The following is an 18,794-nucleotide window of genomic DNA, read 5'->3' as shown; positions in this document are numbered from 1 at the left end:
CTGAACGTATATCCATTACTCTAGATTAATAGGCAGCTGGGGACCTTGTCTTTAGAAAGAAAAGACAATCCCTCTTCTCTGGTAGTTTGCAAAACCATAAAAATATACCTACTTGAAGTCATTTTTTTCAATAGTCACTCAGAGGCCAGAAAACTTAGTATGCAAACACAGGGTAATATAACCAATATAATATTTCCTGGTCTTAGTGAATTAAACTCTTCATTGCCTTTACAAACCTTATTTTTATGATGCTCAGGTTGCTTATTCACAAACATGATGGTAAAAATATTTGTCATATGTTAGAACTTTAATGCTCAACAATTAAGATATTTATCTAGAACACTGGAGATACTGGACTTCTATTTTCCTTATTTTATCAACTTCTTTCATAAAACACTGTGTATTTTTTATTTGTTCAAGGAATATTTTTGTGTTGGCCAACCACCAAATGGCGAAGGCTTATTATTCTTTTCAAAAGAGATTTATTGATAATATGGTACAAAGTTAAAAATGTAACCCAGAATGCCCAAAGCAGCATGCTCAGACTTCATGAGAAATGCTTTATTAAGCACACCAAAACTGTATAAATTTCAAGAGGAAGACACTCCCCTCTGGCTGCTAACTTCAGAAGAGCAATCCTTTTCCAGAGTTGGACACAAATGGTAGTTGCAATTTTTAGCATCTACCACGTGCCAAGCACTGTTCTAAGCCTTTTAGGCCTAAAACAAGAATAGCAACTTTCTACTGAGAATCAGAATTCTCATCAATAAAAAACGAAAACTAGGAAGCCTCCCATCCATTCCACTTTACCCCTGACCTGACCTCTGTTGACCCCACTCAGATCACAAAAAACCTGTCCTAAATTTCCTTAGTTTAAAAAAGCTGGTGTGAGACTGGAAGTCCTCTACCTATTGCGTGTAACTATTACAGTTGGTGGCAGACGTTTATGAGCTTCCTGTAATCGAGCAAATGTCATAATTGTTGCTATCTTTGAACAGCGGAGAAAAAGGTGTGGTGACTAACTCAAATGTTGCAGAGCGGTCTTCCCACATCCATCCATGGAGTCCACTGGCTTCTAGCATTGCCCAACCTGCTAGCCAAGCCCATCAGCCACCGAGGGCTACCATAACAAAGTATCACAAACAAGGAATGTAAGCTACAGAAATGTATTGTCTCACACTTCTGGAGCCTGGCACTGAAATCAAGGTGTCAGCTGGCTGGCTCCCTTTGTGAGGGCCACAGTGGAAGGATCTTTCCCAGGCTTTCCTTGCTTGTACATGGCCATCACTCTGTATCTCTAGATTGTCTTCCCTCTATGTGTGCCTGTCCCCAGATTTCCCTTCCGTGAGGAACACCACCAGCTATACTGGATTAGGACCCACTCTAATGGTCCATTTTATCTCTTCATAGTCATATTCTGAGATCCTATGAGTTAAAAACTTCAGCAAATGAATGGGGGCTGGAGGCACACAATTCAACCTTTATATCAAGCTTCACAGAATACTACTTAATGATATCTTGATTATGCTGACAATTTTTAATACTTCACCACAACCAGAGGATGCACGCTTATGGTGAGATTTGGATAACATTAAAATGATGCTTGGGGCACTTGGGTGGCTCAGTCGGTTAAACACCTGATTTCGGCTCAGGTCATGATCTTGTGGTCCATGAGTTCAAGCCCCATGTCTGGCTCTGTGCTGACAGCTCAGAGCCTGGAGCCTGCTTTAGATTCTGTGTCTCCCTCCCTCTCTGCCCCTCCTCCATTCACATTCTCCTCTCTCTCTCAAAAAATAAACATTTTAAAAATGATGCTTTAGTGAAGGAATCAGAGGACCCAAGCTTATGGTGTGATTTGGATAATATTAAAATGATGTTTTAGTGAGGGACCCAGGAACACCAAATTTCTGTCCTCCATGGACTTCCTAAGGACCACACAATCACAGATGAGACTACTGCAAATGTCTCTGACACCCCAGTGCAAGGTCTATGGTAAAACCAGGTTGGAAGTCAAGGGCTAAATAGGCATTTTACCTAAATCCAGGTCTGATCTCCAGCCTCTGAGCCACAGCCACTGGGCCTCCCCAGCATCCATGCGTCACCTGCCTGGCCCTCTTACCAAGTGAGAGACAAGGAAGCATGTGAAGTTACTGTGCCCACTGGTGAATATCCAGCATTCACCGCCCCGGACTCTGACTGCACAGGCCAGGATTTCTTCCTCTCAGGGAAGATAGAGCATTTTCTCTCCTATAAAGAGGGGGAAAAATGGGTTCCAGATGCCGTGGCTAGCCTCCCATATGATGCTCTGTGATGACCTCTACAGACACTGTGTCCACCCCTACCCAGTGGTCCAGAAAGGTTGACTTTTGGATGTTAACTAGGCTGGTGCTCACACTGGAGCTCAGCCAAACCCCAATCACCTCAGAGCCTAGCAAATACAAGGCCTGTGCTACACGGGGTCCCCAAGCAGGTGAAGTGGCAGCCATGGCTTTTACGCTAATGAAAGAAATGGTAGTTAATGGCCACAATGCTTTCCGTGACCATAGACGAGAACATCCAAGGGCAATAAACACTATTCACCCCAATGCACTGTTACAGGAGTAAATTCTAGCTGCGTTTTCCTGATTGTGATCTTACTGGAAGGACCGCCAGTATGTGCCTTCCTCCTGAAGGGTCAAGTAGACAGAAACCTGCATCAGATAGGATCTCACGTATTTTGAGCTTCTTTTTTAATTGCATTATGTAAGATCTTAACTCCTTATCTGCAAAGGCAGAACCACTGAGGGATAAGTTATAAACATTTTGCTAGAGACGGAAGTGAATCACTTTGGGGCCATATTTGAAATGTGGACTGAGACTCAGCATCTCATCTACCTCAGGGTACAAATTAAATGTGAAGTGGGGAAAAACCACCGGGATGAAATGCTGCCCTTCTCCTACTATAGACTACAAAGAGGGGCCCCTGGGAGACCAGCAAACCTGCAGAGTGCAAAGTCTTGCCGGAAAAAGGAGATGCAAAATGATAACGTCTCTGTAGGCAGGAAAGAATGCGTTGGCATGAGAGTACATGACCCAGTTTGCAAGGCCTGAGTCCACACTCCAAATGCACCCCCAGGACCAGGTACTAAACTTGTCTGAGCACTGTTTCCTCATCCGTACAATGATGAAGTACAGCACCACATCAGTTGTGGGCTGCACATAACAGAAAGCCCAGGTAACAGAGGCTTAAACAAGAAGGGGACTGTGCTCTCCATTAAAAGGAAAGCAGACAGGCAGTCCAGGGCTGGCGTGGGAGCTCCGGGCCATCCCATGCCCCCGGGCCCCTTCATACCAGGGTCAGCATCATGGGCATGGGACCTGTGTCCTCTCTTAGAGCCCCATGCTTAGAAGGGCCCAGCACTGGGGTCCATTCCTCTGCTTGTTGGCATTTTTTCATTACTAGTAACTGTGGAATAAAGGCCCACCATTTTCATTTCATTTCGTGCTGCCCCCTGCGAATTAGGTGGCTTGTCTTGCTCACACTTTGTGGTTTTCTAATCCACCATCATTTCTATGAGCAAGATCCTACCCTAGCCTTGAACATTCTTGCTCAGTTAACTTCTATCTACATCCCAGCATCCAGAAGTGATTCCCATGGCTACTCTCACCCACAGAGGAGTCTAGGAAATAAGTTTCTCACAGGCACTATGCCTTTCCCAACAAAATCAGTAAGAGTAGGAACTATTAGCCCTAGGTACAAAACTCAAAAGAGATTGTGGATATGGTACAACACATACTATTAGTTGCTCTAACATTAGAAAGCAGGATAAACTACAGATTATTTAGTATAATAAGACAGCTCAAAATGAAAATTTTGAATATGATTAGGGATAAATAAAGACAAAGCAGATAATAATTTTGGAGTATTTCAATCACTCATATGCACATTGTGAGAATTCTATAATTATATGAGTAGTTTTAAGTAAAATAAATTATTAATGAAATTTAAAGTTAAAATTTAAGACATACTGTATATAAGGAATCCACAATCTAGTAGACAAGACAGCCTTGAAGGCAAGGTACATTCCAAATGAGAAATAACATAAAGTGCTGTAGGAGAAATAATTGCCTCGTGGTCCAATTAATTTTAGGATATACTTCAAAATTTTAACTTTTTATTTACTTTTTGAGAGAGAGAGAGAGACTGTGAGCGGAGGAGAGGCAGAGAGTGGTACAGACAGAGGATTCGAAGCAAGCTCTGCACTAACAGATTGAAAGCAGTGTCCAAGGTCAGGCTTGAACTCACAAACCATGAGATCATGACCTGAGCCAAAGTCAGATGCTCAACCGACCTTGCCACCCAGGTACCCCCAGGATATACTTCAAATTTAAAAGTGCTTCCTATATCAAATTCCAGAGCGGTAATGAAAGATTTCAGCCAAGTGTACAACATTTAAAATAATAATGAGAGGTTCCAGGAAGGCATTCATTTAAGTGATTAGAGCACATCACTGTTGAGAAGGAAGGTGACAACTTCTTTTTTCCCATCCTTGTCAAAAAAGGCATTTCCCATCCAAAATGGTTTTGGAAAAGACAAAGTTCTATGTAAGATAACTGCCAATATGTGGGGTGTCCGTCTTTTCAAAACAACATTTACATCTTGTTACTTTCCTAACCAAAGATCTCCAATGGCTCCCTAATACCATTTTCATCAAGTCTAAAGCCCTCCACCTCCCACCTGCCAATCAAGGCCCACCTTCTCTAGCCCCATATTTGGGGCCCAAACTTCTTTCCTTAACCCTCTAGTGACTTTTTACCATAAATAAGAACAACAGCTAATGTGAAAGATGCATGTGTACACCTCACCTTTTAGAACCTGAAATAAGCAATGTTCAGATGAAAATTCATGTCCTTCTGTAATTATCTTAGTAAGCAAAAATAAAACTGAATGCATTCAGCATACTGCTCATGAAGTTAGAAAAGGGATAATAAAAAAAGCTGAAGTTAGTAATTTCAAAACCAGAAAAGGAGTAGAGCTGATTTAAAAAAAAAAAAAAAAAAGCTATAACCAAAGCTGTCACTCTGAACACAAAGTGCTGCCTCATCTAGGCAAGGGAAAGAGACATCATAAGTATTCAACAGGAGAAATGATGATAGGAAATAACAACAGAGAATGAAAACTTAAAGAATCTAAGAACTCCTTTGCTGAGCTCCATGCAAATGCATTTGAAAATGTGGATGAGATTATCTATTTCTAGAAAACCATAATTTACCAATCTAACTCCAGAAGAGAGAAAATCTAAACAGACCATCAGTTAACTGTCCAGCTCTTCATCTCAGCTCAGGTCTTCATCTCAGGTTCGTGAGTTTGGGCTCTGTGCTCCGCTCTGTGCTGGGCATCAAGCCCACTTAAAAAATGTTCTTAAAAAAGACGGAAAATTACAGATCAGTCTTATGAATATTGAGGCAAAAATCCTAAATAAGATATTAGTAGATGGAATGTATGAATGCCAAGTGGAGTTAGGGTGGGGATGCAAGTGTAATTTCAGTGTAGGAAATTTATTAACATAATCCATCATTTTGGTAAGTTACAGGGAAAATATAACCAGCTCCATAGACCTGCCAAAATCTAACCTCCACTACTGAATTTTTTTTTAAGTTTTATTTATTCATTGTGAGAGAAAGCATGCACACACAGGGAAGAGGGGGAGAGAGAGAGAGAGACAGAGAGAATCCCAAGCAGGCTCTGCACTGTCAGAATAGAGCCCAATGAGGGGCTTGAAATCATGAACTGTGAAATCATGACCTAACCTGAAATCAAGAGTTGGATGCTTAACCAACTGAGTCACCCAGGAGCACCTCCACTACTGAATTTTTAAAAGATTCTTAATGAAGGGTGCCTGGGTGGCTCAGTCAGTTGAGCGTCCAAATTCAGCTCTGGTCATGATCTCAGGGTTCGTGAATTCGAGCCCCGTGTCAGTCTCTGTGCTGACAGCTCAGAGCTTGGAGCCTGCTTCAGATTCTGTCTCCCTCTCTCTGTCCCATACCCCCCCCCTCTCAGAAATAAACATTAAAAATTTTTCAAATGAATAAAAGATTCTTAATGAAATAGAAAAGGATGAACATGATTTTTTTTTTTCTTAAGATGTCAATCTTTGACGAAAAGACTGTATGGGCTTATTGAGGAAACTAGAAATTTCCTGCTGAAGTCAGAATTTCTATTAAATATTTCTATTTCTATTAACTATTTCTATTAACTAACTATTTCTATTAACTAACATTGTTCTTCTGGTACTATCTAAAGCACCCATACAAGAAAGAAAACAGAGGAATAAATATTGTAAAAGAGGAGGCAAGGCTTTACTATTTATAGGTTATATAATTGAGTTCTTGAAAAATCAACAGAATCAATTAAAAACAAAACCACTAGAAATAAGAAAACACATTAATCTAGCAAGCTGTGAAATAAATACACAGAAACCAAAAGGCCCATTCAAACTAACAGAGAATATAATGAAAGAAAAGGCTCCATGCACTTTAACAACAAATTGATAAAATGCTGAGGAAGAAACATAACAAAACCAATTTGACAAAGATTTTTAAATGTTTCTGCAGGACAAAGAAGTAGAATGGAACAAAAATAGAAGAGCTTATTCTTAGAAAGTAAGATTCAAAATCATCAACTTTTCCTAAGTTAATTTACAAACTTAAAACGATCACAAAAAAACCCCCAAAACATCCAGCAGGAAGGTTTTTTTTTGGTTGTTTGTCATTACTGTTGTTACTGGAACAACACTAGCTGAATTTGAAAACCACATTTTTTTTAAGTTTATTTATTTGAGAGAGAGAGAGATAGTGCAAGTGGGGGAGGGGCAGAGAGAGAAGGAAAGAGAGAGAATCCCAAGCAGTCTCCACCTTGTCAGCACAGAGCTCATCGTGAGGTTTAAACTCATGAAACCATGAAATCGTGGCTTGAGCCAAACCAAGAGCTGATGCTTCACTGACTGAGCCACCCAGGCGCCCCTGAAGACCACTTTTAAAAAAATTAATAAATGCTGGGAGCACCTGGGTGGCTCAGTTCAGTTAAGCAACTGACTCCTGATTTCAGCTCAGAGTCATGATCTCTGGTTCATGAGTTTGAGAGCAACGTGGGGCTCTGTGCTGATAGTCTGGAGCTTGCTTGGGATACTCTAAATAAAGAAATAAACTTTAACTTAAAAAAATAGAAATAAATAAAAAATCAGTAAATGCTAATAGGAAAGAGAACTTTGAAAGGAGGATCCGTGAGAGAAAAGCAACTCAGCTTGATTTTCTGCCATGCTCAGTACGTGAACAGGTGGGTCCTGACCTGTGAACAGACAGCAAACCAACCAGACAGAAGAGAAAACCCAAGGGGAGAGGCAGACGTATAACAGAGGACTTCGGCACATAAAGGGGGTTTATTATTTATTTCAAAGCAGGGGTGGGGGAGAGTATAAGGATGATTTAAGAAATGGTGCCAGTATAAACAGGTGGGCATCTGGGGTAAAAAGAGAGAAGATTATCTCACAAGATGTGCCAGGATAAATTTTAGACAGCTCAAAGGTTTAAATGTGGGGAGTGAAAGAAGCAAACTTCTAGGAGAATAAAGGGAAATTCTTATAATCTCAGAGTGGGAAAGACATTCATAACATGACTTGAAGTCCTGACGGCAGGAAAGAAAACGACAAGTTAAAACCAAAAACACCTGTATGCATAAAACACTATAAACAAGACATAAATGAGAAACTTGGAAAAATGTTTGCATCTCAAAGAACAGATAAAGGGCTAACTTCCACAACGGATATAGTACCTGTAAGTTGATAAGGGAAATCACAGAACAGTTTTATTTATTTATTTATTTTTTTACAAATAGTTTATTGTCAAATTAGTTTCCACATAACACTCAGTGCTCATCCCCACAAGTGCCCTCCTCCATGCCCATCCCCCCCCTTCCCCCACATCCATCAGTCCTCAGTTTGTTCTCACCATTCAAGAGTCTCTCATGGTTTGCTTCTCTCCCTTTCCCCCACCATTTCCCGCCTTCTTCTCCCCCTTGGTCCTCCGTCAAGTTCCTCCTAATCCTCCTATACGTGCAAACATATGATATTTGTCCTTCTCTGCCTGACTTATTTCGCTCAGCATAACACCCTCAAGGTCCATCCATGTTGCTACACATGGCCAGATGTCATTGTTCACAGAACAGTTTTAAAATGTGCAAAGGGTATGAGCAGCCAAAACAGAAAACGACAACAACAACAAATGGCCCTTACACTTTTGAAAAATGCTCAAACTCACTCCTTTTTTTAAAAGGCAAACTAAGACTACACTAAGACACCATCCCTCCCATCACGTAGGCACAAATGAAAAGTTTAATAACAGTGTGTCGGCAAGGCTGTGGGGAAACTTGATTCGTTTAGTTCTGTTGGGAACAGAAAATGGTACGTCCCCTAGGTAGGACAGCTTGGCAGTATCGGTTAAAATGACAAGCGCATAAATCATTTTCCTACTTCTCCCTCTAGGGATGTGCTTTACAAGTTCTCATGCATACAATGTGAATAAGGACATTTGCTTGGTTCATAATAGTAAAAGACTAGAAATGACATAAAGGTGTATCACCAGAAAATAATGAAACTATGGTTCATTAAACTGTGACATGCCTGTACAGCTCTAAAAATTTCTATGCAGCTGTAAAAAAAGAAATGAGCAAGCTCTTTGGCTATTAATATAAAAAAATGTCCAAGATATATTAAGTAGAAAAAAGCAACATGTAGGTCAATGTATATTGCATACTATAATTTATCCTTTGAAAAAATAAATTACTGGAATGCCTATGTGTCTCAGTCAGTTAAGCATCTGACTTCAGCTCAGACCATGATCTCCTGGTTCATGAGTTCAAGCCCCACGTCGAGCTCACAGCTGTCTGCACAGAGCCTGCCTCGGACCCTCTGTCCCTCTCTCTCTTGGTCCCACCCCTGCTGTCTCTCTCTCAAAAGTAAATAAAACATTTTAAAAAAAGAAATTACTAAGAATAGTTTAATGTGTGAGGACGAAGAATAGATGGGGCCAAGAATAAGTAGAAGACATTTCAACAATATATTTCTGTATTTTTAGCGTCTGAACTATATAACTATGTATATATACAAGTATTAAATATAAAACAATGGTAACTAATATTCAGTGTGCATTATATGCCAAGCACACTGAAATGACCTGAGAACTACTTGTGTGGGGTTAGTGTTTTAACATCTGAATAAGGCTGGTACAGTGGGTCAAAGACAGATTTGGGAGGGCCTTGAGCGTTCCCCAAGCTAGGATTCAAAGCAGAGGAATGGGAGCCACGCAAGGCCTTTCAGGATGTGTGTTTAAGGGGATTACACAGGACGGTTTGGAGGAAGAGCGATGTGAGACGGAACAGCCGGTCCCGAGATTATTACCCAAACATCAGGGAGCAATTATGCTTGGTCACTAGGAAATCAGGCAGAACGGCAATGCGGAAAGACTAAGTGCCCCGACAGTGAAGGGTGGACAGGACATGAGCAAGGGAGAGCAAGGGCCCACTCCTATGAGTATGACCAGTGGGGAGAGGGGGCCGGCTCCACAGGAGGCAGCCTGGGCCAAGATCTTGAATCTTATCGGGGAGCCTTGGGTGGCACAGTCAGCTGAGTGTCTGACTCTTGATTTTGGCTCGGGTCATGATCGCAGGGTCGTGGGATAGAGCCCTGTGTCAGGCTCTGTGCTGAGTGTGGAACCTGATTGAGATGCTTTCTCTCTCTCTCTCTCCCTCTCCCTCCCTCCCTCTCTGCACCTCTCCCCTGCTTGTGTGCTCTTTTTCTCTCTCAAATAAAAATTTTAAAAATATTCTATAAAAAAATCTTGAATCTTACCATCATCTCTTTGTGCCTGCATTTCCCCATCTGCAAAATGGGGATAAGAGTACTCCTGTTCAGCAGGGCTGACAGGAAGACTACATAAGATCACACGAAGGAAGCCCTTCGCCGCACCCACAGCACAGCTGGTATTCGATAAATGCAAGTTTTCTCTGGAACATAAAATTTAGATGATTTCCTAGGAACTCATTTTTTTACATTATCTGTTTCTCCTAAGTTCAAGTGAAGTATGCTATATGAATTCAGATTCAGATTCACAGGGAAAATTTTTAAATTTCTCATTGTGATTTTTTGCTATTTGAACACAGGAGCTTTTCAGAAATGTGACCTTGCAGTTCAAGCCCTTACTGTCCACCATTATGTATTAGAAATCCTGAAAGGTGACATGATTTCACTTCAGTTAGATAGCAAAGGATGGGGATGCCTGGGTGGCTCAGTCAGTTAAGCGTCTGACTTTGGCCCAGATCATGATCTCATGGTTTTTGAGTTCGAGCCTTGCATTGGGCTCTGTGCTGACACCTCAGAGCCTGGAGCCTGCTTCAGATTCTGTGTCTCCTTCTTTCTGCCCCTCCTCCTTCTCTCTCTCTCTCTCTCTCAAAAATAAATGTTAAAAATTTTTTAAAAAGATAAAAGCCTGGTGAACTCATATTTAAGTAAGTGCTCCTCCCTTGAATTATCTTTCATTTTTTTCTTACAGTGGAATCTTCACATTAACATCAAATATAATGTGACAACAATTTAGCACATCAGTAATTTCAGGGTGATAAAAAGCCTTCTTAGAGAAAAAAATATCAAATTTCAGTGAACTTATTTTTAAGCCTAAGGAAAGCAAAGAGAAAATACATGTAAAATATATAGGATATTAAAATGTTAAAAATAATCAGCTGGAAAGATATTTGGCAAATTTACATGTTAATTCTAAAAAACATTGACTCAACACATTCTCTGCATTTTCTGATTCTCCATAAATTCTTTATATACTTTTAATCTATCAACATAATTGAAATAGGTTCCAAAAAACATTCACCCATAAACTGAAAGGAAGAGATGTGTCCAAAGTTCTTTATTCACATCCCTTAACGGTCCACAGTGTAAGTCACTTGGACTTTCTATTTCCATATATGTCCATATAATTCAAATTGACTGTTACAGTTAAGGAAGAGAAAGGAAATGAGGAAGCTATTTTAAAAGATGAAAAATTTTCAAGTTAAAAGCAAGGCATGTCTTAAGTACTTAAGTACTGTGGGGAAGTATTTTGACACCACAGGTTGGGACAAGACTAAGGGTCTGGATTACAGCAGATCCATTCTTAGGACACTTATTTCCCTTCTTGCTTCTTCCTGTCCTTCAATCCTGCATTCTACACTCAGCAGCATGATCTAATTGGAAGAGAAAATAGTCTGGATTGAGAACTAAAATCTGATCCCAGCTACACTTACTACTTTAGCAAGTACCCAAGCATCTTTACATCTTGGTTCTTCATTGGGAGAATAAGTTGTTATTCTTCCATAGGCTTATTTTTTTAAGTCAACTTCATTGAGATACAATTTACATACCTTAAAGTATATCCATTAAAAATGTACACTTTGATTAATTTTGCCTTATATATAAGTTCATGAAAATACTACCACTGCCAAAATATGGAACACATTGTTGGTAATACTTGGTGTTGTCAGATTTCTTTTGGCTTAATAGATCCTAGTGGGTTTATAGTAGTATCTCACTGTGGTTTTAATTTGCACTTTCCATTGGCTAGTGATAGCATCTTTTCATGTGTTTACTTGGCCATTTGTGAAATATCCAATCCTATGCCCTTTTTTTTTAAAAAAAATTAATGTTTATTCATTTTTGAGAGACACAGAGAACAGAGCGTGAGCAGGGGAGGGCAGAAAGAGAGGGAGACAAAATCCAAAGCAGGCTCCAGGCTCTGAGCTGTCAGCATAGAGCCCGACATGGGACTCAAACTCACTGGCTATGAGATCATGACCTGAGCCAAAGTCAGACACTCCACCGGCTGAACCATCCAGGTGCCATCCTATGCCCATTTTTTAAACTGGGTTGTCTTTCTTTTAAGAATTGAATTCTAGGGCGCCTGGGTGGCTCAGTCGGTTAAGCGTCCGACTTCGGCTCAGGTCATGATCTCACGGTTCGTGGGTTCGAGCCCTGCGTCGGGCTCTGTGCTGACAGCTAGCTCAGAGCCTGGAGCTTATTTCAGAGTCTGTGTCTCCCTCTCTCTCTGACCCTCCCCTGCTCACGCTGTCTCTCTCTCTCTCTCTCCTAGAAATAAATAAAAGTATTTAATAAATAAATAAATAAATAAATAAATAAATAAATAAAAAGAATTGAATTCTAAGAGTACTTTACATATTCTAGATATAAACACTTCGATGGATCCTTGTTTTGCAAATATGGTTTTCCCAATCGATGGCCTGTATTTTGGGCTTTGTTTTCTTACCTATGTTCTTTGGAAAGCAAATGCTTTTTATTTTAATAAAGCCCATTCTAATGTGTCTTTCCTTGGTGCTTTTCATCTTCTGTTTAGCAAATCTTTTCCTCATCCATATGAAGAGGTACATAGAGTGAGGTCTGGAATAATGCCAAGTACAGAAGCTATTGTGCCTGTGGAGTTGGGCTGTGTTACTCTTCCAGTGTGTAGATGCATTCACCAACCTGGAAATTCTCTGAATCCAATACTTTGGGAATTTTTATGGAGGCTTCCTCACATAGGCTTGATCAATCATTAACTCTATTTCTAACCCTTCTCAAGAGAATGATACTGGGGTTAAGCAGCCTGAACATTTCAAACTTCTAATCATTGCTTGGTCTTTCCTGTGACCAGTGCTTATCTAGGAGCCCAGTCAGAGTCATCTCATTAGAACAAAACCCATTCCTATCACCCAAGAAATTACAAGAGCCCTGCGTCAGGAACCATGTTCAAAGACCATATAGAACTGAAGGTTGCTGGAGGAGAGGTGTGAGGAGGTATGGGTTAAATGGGTGATGGATATTAATGAGGGCACTTTCTGGATGAACACTGGGTGTCATATGTAAGAGATGAATCATTGGGCTCTACTCCTGAAGCCAAGACGACACTGTATGTTAACTAACTTGAATTTAAATTTAAAAAGAAGAAATACTTAGTACAAATATAACAAAGTAATGAGTAAAACTACAAAGTCTGATGAACAAAATCAAATAAGAACTAATTGGAGAGGCATTCCATATTGATGGATAGGAGGACTCAATATTATCAAGACATCAATTCTTCCCAACTTGATCTATAGAGTCAATGCAATCCCAACAAGTTATTTTGTGAATATCAACAAACTAGACTTTCCATTGTGAGGCAAAATACCTAGAATAACCAACATAATACTGAAGAAGAAGAAATTGAGGGAATGGTATTACTTGACTTCAAGATTAAGTACAAAGCTACAGTAATCAAAATAGTGTGGTATTAGTGAAAGAACAGACATATAGATTAATAGAACAGAATAGAGAACCCAGAAATAGACCCATATATATAGTTAACTGATCTTTGACAAAAAAAGCAAAGGCAACCCAATGAGCAAAGATAGTCTTTTCAACAAATGGTGCTAGAACAACTGGACATCCACATGCAAAAAAGTGAACCTAGAAACTGACCTTAAAATATAGGCCAAAGATCTGAAAAGACGCCTCACCAAAGAAGAAATACAGATGGCAAATAAACTTGAAAAGATGCTTCACATTAGGGAAATGTAAATTAAACGAGATGCCATGTCACACCTATTAGATTGGCCAAAATCTCGAACACTGACAACACCAGATGGGAGGAGGATGTGGAGAAACAGGAACTCTCATTTAGTGCTCATAGGTGTGCACAATGGATAAGTCTCTTTGGAAAACAGTTTGGTGATTCTTATAAAACTAAATATACTCTGGAACCAGAAAAGACTCTGAATAGCCAAAGCAATCCTGAAAAAGAAAACCAAAGCTGAAGGCATTACAATTCTGGATTTCAAGCTGTATTACAAAGCTGTCATCATCAAGATAGTATGGTATTGGCACAAGAGCAGACACATAGATCAATGGAACAGAACTGAGAATCCAGAAATGGACCCACAAATGTATGGCCAACTCATCTTTGACAAAGCAGGAAAGAGTGTCCAATGGAAAAGAAGCCAGTCTCTTCAGCAAATGGTGTTAGGAAAACTGGACAGCAACATGCAGAAGAATAAACCTGGATCACTTTCTTACAGTGGACACACAAAAAAAATTCTAAATAGATGAAAGACCTAAATGTAAGACAGGAAGCCATCAAAATCCTTGAGGAGAAAACAGGTAACAATCTCTTTGACCTCGGCCACAGCAACTTCTTACTTGACACGTCTCCAGAGGCAAGAGAAACAAAAGCAAAAATGAACTATTGGGACCTCATCAAGATAAAAAGCTTCAGAGCAAAGGAAACAATCAACAAAACTAAGAGGCAACCAATGGAATGGGGGAATATATTTGCAAATGACATATCAGATAATGGGTTAGTATCCAAAATCATAATGAACTTATCAAACTCAACACCCAAAAGACAAATAATCCAGTGAAGAAATGGGCAGAAGACATGAATAGACACTTTTCCAAAGAAGACATCCAGATGGCCAACCAATACATGAAAAGATACTCAGCATTGCTCATCATCAGGGAAATACAAATCAAAACCACAATGAGATACCACCTCACACCTGTCAGAATAGCTAAAATTAACAACTCAGGCAACGACAGATGTTTGTGAGGATGCAGAGAAAGAGGATCTCTGTTGCATTGCTGGTGGGAATGCAAACTGGTGCAGCCACTGTGGAAAACAGTGATTTCTCCAAAGAATAAAAATAGAACCACCCTACGATCCAGCAATTGCACGACTAGGTGTTTATCCAAAGGATACAAGAGTCCTGATTCGAAAGGGCACATGCACCCCAATGTTTATAGCTGCACTATTGACAATAGCCAAAGTATAGAAAAAGCCCAAATGTCCATTGACTGATGAATGGATAAAGATATATATATATGTATATATATATATACACATACACAATGGAATGCTACTCAGTGATCAAAAAGAATGAAATCTTGCCATTTGCAATAACGTGGATGGAACTAGAGTATATTATGCTAAGCGAAATAAGTCAGTCAGATAAAGACAAATACATGATTTCACTCATGTGGAATCTGAGAAACTTAACAGATGAACAAAAGGGAAGGGAAATAAAAATAAGTTACAAACAGAGAGGGAGACAAACCATAAGAGACTCTTAAATACAGAGAACAAACTGAGGGTTGATAGAGGTGGGGGGTTGGGGGGGACAGGGAAGATGGGAGATGGGCATCGAGGAGAGCACTTGTTGGGATGAGCGCTGGGTGTTGTATGTAAGNCCAAAGTATAGAAAAAGCCCAAATGTCCATTGACTGATGAATGGATAAAGATATATATATATGTATATATATATATACACATACACAATGGAATGCTACTCAGTGATCAAAAAGAATGAAATCTTGCCATTTGCAATAACGTGGATGGAACTAGAGTATATTATGCTAAGCGAAATAAGTCAGTCAGATAAAGACAAATACATGATTTCACTCATGTGGAATCTGAGAAACTTAACAGATGAACAAAAGGGAAGGGAAATAAAAATAAGTTACAAACAGAGAGGGAGACAAACCATAAGAGACTCTTAAATACAGAGAACAAACTGAGGGTTGATAGAGGTGGGGGGTTGGGGGGGACAGGGAAGATGGGAGATGGGCATCGAGGAGAGCACTTGTTGGGATGAGCGCTGGGTGTTGTATGTAAGTGATGAATCATGGGAATCTACTCCTGAAACCAAGACTTCGCTGTATACACTATATGTTAGCTAATGTGACAATAAATTATTAAAAAATAAAAAATTCAAAATAAAATACATACATACATACCAGGGAGCATTTTTTCAGGAAATGCATTTTTCAGTTTCAGGAAAACTGAAATGGAGGAACTCTACATGCATATTGCTAAGTGAAAGAAGACAATCTGAAAAGACTACAGACTGTATGATTCCAACTATATAACCTTCTGGAAAAGACAACACTGTGGAGAGAGTGAAAGGATCATTGGTTGCCAGGGCCTGGGAGTTGGAGCTGAGGGGAACGAATACACAAAGCACAGAGAATTTCTAGGGCAGTAAAAATACTCTGTTTGATACCTAATGACGGATACATGTCCAAATACATTTGCCCGATTTCATAGAACATACAACAGCAAGAGTGAACCATAATGTAAACTATGGATTTTGGGTGATGATGTGTCAACATATGTTTACCAATTGTAACAAATATGCCACTTAGGGATATTGATAATGGGGGAGGCCATGTATGTGTGGGAGCAGAGGATATGAGGAGATCTCTAGCCCTTTCCCGGAATTTTGCTCTGAACCTTAACCTGCTCTAAAAAAAAGTAATGTCTAAATGAAAACAACTAATTTTAAAATCAACTAGGTCAAGATGATTGATAGTGTTCAATCATCTATGTATTTACTGATACTTTGTTTAGTTATTATATCAATTGCTCTGTAAGAGATGTTAAAATTTCCCACTATGATTATGATACTATTCCATCAATTTTTGTTTCTTTTATTTAGAGTCTCTGTTTTAGGTGCATACACATTTACGATTGTTTTATCATCCTAATAAGGGTTTTCTTTCATTAAGTAATGTTCCTATTTATCTCTGGTAACACTCTTTGTTTGGAAGTCTATTTTATCTGATATTAATAAAGCCACTTCAATCTTCTTACGGTTTTTCCCCCCATAGGATATGTTCTTTTCCATCCATTTCTTTTTCAACTTTTGTCTTTATATTTTTTTATTAAACATATTTTCATTTCTAACATTTTCACTTCACACATTTTCAGTTTCTCTTGAGATTTCCTGTCTTCTCAATTATTAGGAGCATTTTCTAAATCCCACGGAGCATAATTATAACAGCTACTTTAAACTTCTTGACTGTCTTCTGTCTTGAAATTAGGTCAGTTTTTTCTGCTTCATATTTTGAATAGTTTTGAATTGTATCCTGGACATTGTGAATGTTTACAGTCAAGACTGAATTTTATAGTATTGATCTCACTGTTGATATGTCTTTTTAACAGGAAATTGATTTGGTTAGACTCAAACTCAAACTCTGCTTCACCTGCGGTGGATAGCAGTTAAATCTCAGGTCACCACTCTAAACCTCAGCTACAAGCTGCTTTGGGTCTGCCTTGTGCGGTGTGTGTGTCAGCTAGAGACTTGGACAGAGTTCAAACACAGGTCACTCCTCTCTGAGCGATCCCTCACTCTCTCACGGCTGACCTCCAGGTCCCCTGGTTCTTTGGGCTAGAAATAGGACAGGCTTTCGGTCGGAATTTTAGCCACCCACACAGTCTGCAGCCATGACCTGTCCTCTGGCCGAAGCTGAAAACCAGGAAACTCACCTCCCCCCAAGTTTTAACTCCCCTCTTCTTTTGTTCACTCACCAAACCCCTTAGGTAGTTGTTTTTTGTAGTCTGTCTAGAGTTTATAGTTGCAATTTGTGAAAGGGTTCATCTGTTAAGAGCCTGCTCCACCATAACACTGGGTATGTTCCTTCAACATTGCGTACGCATGACCTAGTGAAAAGCTCTCAACATGGACTGGTGTCCCTGATCCCCAACACACTTATTCAAAGGATAAAATGTGATCATGTCCTGGAAAATTCCTTTGGCATGCTAATGCACTGTCAGGTAAAAGGAGGCATTTAGACATACTTAGAAATTGACCAGTTTCCAAAGATACAAATATGGTCCAAACAAAAGTTAAGAAAATATATTAAAATTTTAAGGATCCAGAAAGGTGGGTTGGGGGAGATGCTCACTGTAGAGTGATAGGGAAGTCATGTGGTCGTTGGATTCATGACTTCAATTATTTTTGTCTATGACTCTAGCAAGAAGTGATAAGGTTTTCATTGTGATTGGAAATGAGAAAAACTGTGGCTTGGTTTCTGGCAAATTTGTAGATGTGACACTTGAGTTGCATACACTTAGTTCCTATGAAAAGTTTTATATGGCAAAGCTTAGATGTCTAAACTAAAGCTTAAAAGACGGCAAACATCTCCAGGCCTCAGAGTATACTGAGATGCACACAACCTAACTACATTCCTTTCAGGATTTCTAATTTATAGAAAGTTCCAGAATTGCTTTAAAGATACGGTTAGGGTTAGGGCTAGGGTTAGAGTTCAAATATTACAGCAGACCCAAGCAGTAAAACAATCTGTAAAAATGGTCACTTTGCCCCAAAAGAGATCCCGTCTCAAATTGCTAAATTGGAGTTGCTAAATCTAGCGGTTCTTGCCCAAGAATTTTCACAGGTGTTCATTTGCATGTGTAAGATTCCTCTTGCTACATAAGTGTTTAAGTCAGTTTAAGTTGTTTGAGTCTAATTTCAAGTCTAATTTGTGAGCACCGGTGTCTGACTATCCGTTCGTATAGCAGAGAGAGGAATTTTTCTAAATTTCTAGCCGTTCCTAGGATTAAAGAGTTAGAAAATAGAAGGGCAAAATTTAAACCTCAATCTACTGGTCCCAACTCATATCAAATTCCCAAGCTTAAAAAATGTCAGGGGTGCCTGGGTGGCTCAGTTGGTTAAGCGTCCAACTTTGGTCATGAGCTTGCAGTTCGTGAGTTCGAGGCCCACATCAGGCTCCGGGCAGACATCTCTCTCTCTCTCTCTCTGCCCCTCCTCTGTTGATGCTCTATCTCTCTCTCTAAAAAAAATAAATAAATAAGCATTAAAAAAACTCTTTTAATGGCTATTTAATATCCTTGCCTCAACTGTCTTCCCCAGGCAATGAGCCCCACTTCCTCATGTTTACCAAAAC

Source organism: Crocuta crocuta, unplaced genomic scaffold (assembly GCF_008692635.1).
Source record: "Crocuta crocuta isolate KB4526 unplaced genomic scaffold, BGI_CrCroc_1.0 scaffold11, whole genome shotgun sequence".
NCBI classification, from domain to species: Eukaryota; Metazoa; Chordata; class Mammalia; order Carnivora; family Hyaenidae; genus Crocuta; species Crocuta crocuta.
The sequence above is the reverse complement of the archived record's forward strand: the minus strand, read 5'-3'. Positions refer to the sequence as shown.